The sequence below is a fragment of the Mandrillus leucophaeus genome, unplaced genomic scaffold (genome assembly GCF_000951045.1).
Source record: "Mandrillus leucophaeus isolate KB7577 unplaced genomic scaffold, Mleu.le_1.0 Scaffold358, whole genome shotgun sequence".
Classification (NCBI taxonomy): Eukaryota; Metazoa; Chordata; class Mammalia; order Primates; family Cercopithecidae; genus Mandrillus; species Mandrillus leucophaeus.
The window spans coordinates 1,681,005-1,689,497 of NW_012103787.1; positions in this window are offsets into that span (position 1 = coordinate 1,681,005).

An 8,493-nucleotide genomic window follows, 5' to 3' on the forward strand; every position below is an offset into this window, starting at 1 on the left:
TCTATTCCTTTTTGAATTCTGATTACTTAGCAATAGTTTAATATTTTTCGGACACTGTAGAGTGTTCTTTATTGAGCAGTAGGCTTTATTAGCCATTATTCTACTCCATACAATTAATAAGCCATTTATATAAAAAATTGCTTCTTTGATTAGTATGAAATAAAAAGATGCTCTCTTGTTGATTAAATTTATTGTTGTTTTAATTCTGTTTTACCCCTTAGGCCACTATCAATGTCAAATTTGTTTTAGCCAAGAGGCATGACTACAGTGTTTCATCATGAAATATACATGGTCATAAATTATGAAAAAAGTTACCAACAACTCATGTAAATTTATGTATTTCTATTTAAGGTGTAGACTTATAACATATGTACATTATCTTCCCAAATTTAGTAACTTTGTTTGTTTGATATAAAACAAAAAAAAACACAAAAAACTAATGATAAAAATAAAAATACATTATTCAATAACTTCATACATCTATCAAATAGGCTAGTTTCAGAATCATGTATTATTATAGATTATAATCTATTTGTTGCTTTGCTTTTATATAGTAACAGAGTAACATACTTCTTTTTTGGACAAACCACTCTACTTGTCTTAAGATAGACAGGACAAAAATGTTTGGAAGTAAATTAACTAATATTAAATTTTTTGCTCATTACAACTTCATATACATACATACATATATATATATATATATATATATATATATATATGCCGGTCCTTGTAACTATGACCTAAGCCACTCTCCAGAATATATAATTTTAAAATATTGTACCCTATAAATACATATGATTATTATGTGTTAATTAAGAAAAAAAAAAAAAAAACTAAAGACAGAGTAGAGTGAAATGCAAAAACCACAGAAGAAAAACTAATCTTTCAATGATAGTATCTAAAAATATTAGGCAATCCACAGTGTAGGAAAAATATTTGGAGGAAATACATACATATATAGTCACACACACACACACATATATGTGTGTGTATATATATGTATGTGTGTATATGTACATATCTATGTATATGTATTTAATATACATGAAAAACAACATTTATCCAGAATATACATTTGAAATTTCTAGAATTCAATAATAAAAAAATTACAAAAGAGACAAAATATCTGTATTGATCTCCAAATGGAAGATAAAGGACTGTAAGCACATACAAAAATATTTAGAATTATATCAGGGAAATGCAAGTTAAACCTCCATTAGATAACACTATTATTCTACTAGAATGACTAAAAATTAAAAATTGACTACAGCAATTGTTGGTGAGGGTATGTAAAGACCAGATCTATCCCAATATTGCTGATAAGAATATGGACATTGCATATTGAAAATGGCTCTCGGTTTCCTACAAATTTAAACAGACACCTACCATATGATCCAGCAGTTTTATTTATAAGAATCACTATTGTCAAATGGAAATCTATATTCACACAAAGACTAGTACTGAGAATGCACGTAGCATCCGTATTTGTAAGAGACACAAACTGAAAGCCACTCAAATGCCCATCAACCAGAGATCTGATAAATCGATCACAATAGATTTATACTTAACAATAAAATGAACTAAACTACTGATACATATAAAACTTGGATGAATCTCACAATAAAAAAAAATCGGACAAATAAGTACATTTATAAGAAATTTATGTTTCCATTTATACGGAAATGTAGAATGGGCAAAACTGGTCTTCCTGGGGAAAACAAGCTTAGTTTACTTTGTGGGGAAAGTGACAGATAAAAACAATGAAGAAACTTCCTGGGGTGATGTAGATGTTCTGTATCTTAAAAGAAGTGTAGATTACATGCAGTATTCATTTGTCAAAAGTTATTGATTGTGACCTTAATATTTTTTATTTTGCTCTGTATAAAATTTATCTTTGAAAAATCAGTAAATATTGAAAACTAGCTTATGTATTTGTTTTTCATAGTGATATGGGCTAGAAATTATGAAACTATCTCCTGTGTCCTAGCATTGAGCAAAGGAGTAAATATATTGAAAAAAGGGACTTGTAGTTTCTTTCTATCAGGGAAGAAAATTATAAATATTCATGGGGAAAGTTGATAATGCATTTTGTGGCCTTGATTGGAAATGGGAGTATCAGTAAAAACAAGTGGTGCATGGGAGAAGGCAGAAAAAGGTAGAGAAGAAAAAGTCCCGTCTTCTATGAGAGACTAGAAGCAATGTCACATCAGCAATAATGCGCGTATTTAACACTCAGACTTCAGTTTCTAAATAATATCCTCCATTGAAAAAAAGCCAGAGATCTTAAAGGAAATGCTGATTTCAGAGTCACAAAATGTCAAAAATAAGCCTAAAATACTTTGTTTCAGAAAGCAAGACAGTCCTCAAACAATTATGGTAACCTGGTGATAGAGCACAGGAGGTAGTTTGAAATGGCTCTTCCTGGTTAACTCTGGGAGAATTTTATCATGAAAATAAATAGCAACATTTTGTGATTATCACTGAATGAAGTGGGAATCCATAACATCACTTGTATAAGTCAATGAGTTAATGAACAATAAATAAATGAAGATAATGTTCTTCATTGTAAAATGGTAAATAATAAACATAAAAGATTTGAAGGAGTTATAAAACTATCAATGGAGGCTGTGAAATTGTAGTAAGAAACAGAATATTTAAGACTCTCTCAGTACCTTCCAACAAATTATTTAACAAAAAGAGAATTAGTAACTGTATAGTCAGAAATCCTAGTATGTACAACCATAAACAAATGTTTAAATGTAATAATGGGATAAACTGCTGTTCTTTGCCCCTTGATATAATGAACTTAGATACAATGTTACTTTTGTACAAAAATGTATGACATCACCTAATCAAATCATGAGGAAACATCAAAAAATGTAAATGGAAAGATATTTCTACAAAATAATTGGCCTGTACTTCAAAAAAAAAAAAATCACTATGCAAGGCTATGGAATTGTTCTAGATAAAGTAAACCAAACAATGAAGTATAAAAAAATGATCTTGAATTCAATTCCTTATTAGGGAAGAAAACTACCATAAGGAACATTATTAGGATATCTGATGATATTTGAAAATGGACTGTGAATTAGATGGTAATATTGTTTCAACATTGCTTTCTGATTTTTATAACTGTTCAGTAGAGTATGTAAGAGAATGTTCTTATTCTTAAGAAATATACACTATTTAAGGTTAAAGAGTACACATACCTTTAAATTACCTGCAAATGGTTTACAATGGTATGCGTGTGCATGTAAATATATATGGATTGCCTGATAAAGGAAAAGAGAGAAAATATAAACGATGGTTGAATCAGAGTGAAGGATATGTAAGCATTCCATGTAAGGATTTCTGAAATTTTCTGTAAGTTTGAATTGTATCAAATTGAAATTTTCAAAATAGATGGAAATGTTAGAAACAAAATTCATGAGAAAAGAAGGAAGTTGAAATAATAGAATCACTGAAGTAGCTTCTAAGTGTAGAGATATCTATTCTTAGGTGTGGTGGTACTGTAAACTGTTCATTGTACAATGTTTCACAACTTTCATATGTATTTCTTACACTATGTATCATATCACATATTACACATTAACAATTGAGGTGTTTATGGAATACCATTCAGCCTTTTTAAAAAGCAAGAAATTCCATCATTTGTAATGTGGATGAACCTGGAGGACATTATGCTAAGTGAAATATGCCAGGTACAAGAAGGCAAATATTGCATGATCTCTCACTTACATGTGAAATATAAAAAAATCAAACTCATAGAATTAGAGCGTAGGGAGGGGGCAGGGAGGTGAATAGGGAGAGGATATACATTGGTAAAAGCATAGGAAGTTTCAGTTAGACAAGGATAGGTTCTGGTGGTCTGTTGCACAGCATGGTAATTATAGTTAGTAATAATGTACTGTGTATTTCAAAATAGCTTTAAGAAGTAGATTTTAAATATTTTCATCATACACAAATGATAAGTTTTTGAAGCAATTTTTATGATAAAGGGCCAGATTTGATCATTCCACAATGTATACATGCATTGAACTATCACTGTACCCCATACATTTATATAACTATTATTTGTTAATTAAAAGTAAGATAAAAGTTTTAAAAAATTAAAAATTAGGTGTATGAAAAATTCGGATGAAACAATAGTTAGAACCATAATTTGAAACTTCTTGTGAATGACCTTTATTTCATTGTTTACCACAGCAAAAAGCCACTCTAAGACATCAGTAGCATAAAATATAAATAAAAAATGAGTCATTAATTTTAAACTATAGATTATAAAGGAAACTGACATTTCTGCCCAGAGGCAGCGATATTTTGAGGCTTTAAAAATCACTACCAGTATCAGAGACATCAGGTGTCTTTTCTGGGACAGCACATTAGCTTCCCAAGGACAAGATTTTACATATCCAAAATAAAAGAATTTTGTATTAACTTACATCTTGGTTTTAGTTCCTCGGTTCTTTTTTTTTTTTTTTTTATCAGTGCAGATCCTTTCTATTTGTTTTTACTTTTATAGTTCATTATCATTCAGCTTCACTGAGCAGTTTATACTGACAGTGAAAAAAGGAGACTTCCACTTTATAACTCACCTTGATCAACTGATAAATCACTATGAAGTTACTGACCATTTTATGCTATTGAGAATACTAGAGCACTTTCGAATTGTTGAGAACTGAAAAGAAACCTGGTGTTAATCTACTTATATCCGGATTTGAACAATGATTATTTTAAAATTTTGTTTGGAGCTATTCGGTACATTCTTTCTGTGGGGTAAAAAGGTTTTCGGCAATCATTGCTTGATAAAACTTCACAGGTGTATGAGTCTGCCTTGTTTGTGGTTTATAAAGAATTTTTAACTTTCAAAAGTTTTGTTTTAGAAAATTTAGGATTAACTTCTCATCAGAATCTTGACTTTAGTAACTGATATAACAAAAATAAAAGAAGTAATTTTATTTCCTTGCTGCTGAGGTAGTCATTTGAACATAAGAGATGTTATACATATATGCATGATGAGACACACTGCTAGTAATTAAATCTAAATTCTGGTGCGTAGTTTTCTTCGAACTAAATTAATTTTCGTGAAAAAGAAAAATTTTGTTTTCTTAAGATTTCTAACTTTTTTTAAAAAAAAGAAAACATTTTTAAGGGGCAGGAGTGAGAAGGAAAGCCACTCTTTCAAATTCTGTAAATACAATACAAAGCTGCTGAAAGCAAGTGCTTACTATTCCACTCTTAACCCTATAATAATCAGATTATTCCACCTGGATTAGCACCTCTCTCCCCATTTTGGGCCTTATATAGCTAAAAAACATGTTGAAAACTTACTAATACCAGTAGGTTGCAAATTTCATTACCTAACTTTAAGAAACATAGTAGTATAACTACATGTAAAAGTAAAATAGAGAGTATTGAAAGTTTATGCCAAGTGTCCCATAAACATTCCAATATTAGAAATATAAACAGATGTTTTAAATAGTTTTACAATATGATTGCAAATATTGTATGCTTTCTTATAAATGGGAACCTATATATAAGGTAAGAAATCCAATTTAAATTGCCAGGATTGTTTATCTTAAATTAAAAAGCCTATGGTTTGTTTGTTTCATCCATTATTTTGTCTTATTATTTTTAGGTCAGAACCTTGTTAAGAAACAGTAGAGGAAACAATAGAAGATGGCTTGTTTTTCATGTAAGAAAAGATGTTAATTGTAGTAATTTTACTTAGAATCAGAATTAATGAATAGAATCAATAGTTATGCAGTCTTTATAATCATCCCAATAATGACTGATATAAAATTTCACCTGATTTCAAAATTACTTTACTTTTTTTTTTTTAATCTCATTGCAACTAGCAATCACATGATACAACAGAACACATGTGTCTTAACTATCAGTTAATACAATGACAGTAATCAGGTCAACTGTCATACTCAAAGAATTAATATCTATGCTGAGATTACAATTAGAGTCCAACAAATATATGTTGCTTTGTAATTATCCCTGTGTCAAGTCCTCCCTTTCTTCTTTTCTTCCTTCCTCCCTCCCTCTCTCCTTCTCTTCCTTCCTTCCTTTCTCTTCCCTTATATTATTCTTATGATACCCAATTATGTATAAGTGCTATAAGTGCTACTCAAATTGACCTTAATTATATGAATAAGTCAATGAAACACATCATTTAATTAAGTGATAAAACCACATTTAACGGGAAACAAAACAAAACAGGAAAATGGTCTGAACCTTATTTTCAATTGGCCTAGAAATTGTTAGATTTTCTCAGAGTAAAAACACAAAATTTTATCTCAAAGGAAATGCATGATATCACTGTATTAGCATGAAAAAACTAGAAAAAGAATGAATAAGAAACAATAGCATTTGCATAACTACATTGTATATTCACTATATATATTTACTACATATTTATACATTACTACAATATTGCATAATACAACATTATATGTGAACTGTTTACTTCTATTGGTAAACAAGAAACTTTTTAAAAGGTTCAGGTGTGTGTGTTTGTGTGTGTGTGTGTGTGTGTCTGTGTGGTGTGTTTAAATATTTATTTATTCAGCAAACTTTCTTCTCTACTGGTATGTTAAGGTATTATTTAATATGGTATAATATAGTGTAGTACAGTAACATACGGTAAATTTATAGTTCAATTCCCAAAATGCTTCCAGCAATATGAGTGGCAAAAGTCTAGAGTTTACCCAGTAGCCTTCTCAACAATTAAATTACGTAGGAGTACTTGAAAAGCCAAGGAAAAATCCCCAGCTTCTTAATCATGATCAGAACTGCTTCTGCACTGGCACAGAGGTTCCATGTTCATTTCTCTTAATGTCCTTTTGCTTTGTTGAGCCTGGTCCTAAAGCAAATGGGTTCCCGCTATTATATACACCAATAACCTTTTTACGCCTGTGCTCATTACAATGAGCCTCTATGCCATTACACTTGATCTCTGAATACCTGAGATTTACTGCTCTTCTCTTTCTTGATGTGTTCTTTCCAAGCAGACTTCCATATTCTAGCCCCCACTAAAAAGCACAGTTTTTCTAAAACACTGCTTTACAAAGTGTGGGTTATAAGATATTAATAGGTGTGGAATCAATTTTGTGCATCATTATAAGAAATTTTAGTTAAAATACAGGTATCAAATAGAAAATAGTGTATTACAGTAATTAAGAATGAGATTATTTTGTGAAGATTTTGGGTGTTAATTTTTCTTTTTTCTAAAGAAGTTCTGCGGCCTATTCAAATCAAGTAAAAATAATAATTCAATAATCAGTAGGTCAATGAAAGTGTTAAAGGAAAAATTAAAAAGTAAATTTAAAGCAAACGAGAAAAGAAATACAACATATGAAAACATAGGGGGCATAGGAAAATCAGCTCTAAATGTAAAGCTTATAGCAATGAACATCTACATCAAAAAAAAAAAAGAAAATTCTCAAATAACCTAATGTTGTACCTCAAGGAACTAGAAAAATATAAAAAGAAATCAAGTCCACGGTTAGGAGAAAGAAGGAAATAAATATCAGATGAGAAATAAATGAAATAGTGACTTGAAAAACAATAGAAAAGGTAAACAAGAAGGTTTTCTTTTGAAAAGATAAACCAGATTGACAAACCATTAGCTAGATTACCTATGGAAATAAGAGAGAAGACACAAATAAAATTAGAAATAAGAAAGGAAATATTACAACTTATACAACAGAAATACAAAGGATCATAAGAGATTTTAATGAATAGTCATACACCAACAAATTGAGTAATTTAGAAGAAATGAGTAACTTCCTTGACATACAACCTACCAAGATTGAATTATAAAGAATTAGAACACCTGAGCAGACCAATAACAAGTAACAATGTTGAAATAATAATAAAAAGCACTCCATCAAAGATAAACCCAGGCCCTGATAGCTTCACTACTGAGTTCTATAAAGATACTAAAGAACGAATACCAATTATTCTCAAACTCTACCATGCAATTTAAAATATGAGAATACTTCCAGACTCATTTTATGAGACCATCATTACCCTGATAGCAATGTCAGGCAAGGATACTAAAAATAAGGCAACTCCAGGCCAATATTCTTGGTGTATGTAGATGCAAAGGATCTCAACAAAAGCCAGCAAATATAATTCAACAGCATATTAAACAGGTCACTCACCATGACCAAATGGCATTTATCCCAGAGATGTAAATATGGTACAGCATATGCAAATCAGTAAGTGTGATACATTACATTAACAAAAGGAAGGAACAAAACCATATGATCATTTCAATAGATCTAGAAGAAGCATTAACATTTCAACATGCTTTTATACAAAAACTCTAGAAGATGGCTTGTTTTTCATGTAAGAAAAGATGTTAATTGTAGTAATTTTACTTAGAATCAGAATTAATGAATAGAATCAATAGTTATGCAGTCTTTATAATCATCCCAATAATGACTGATATAAAATTTCACCTGATTTCAAAATTACTTT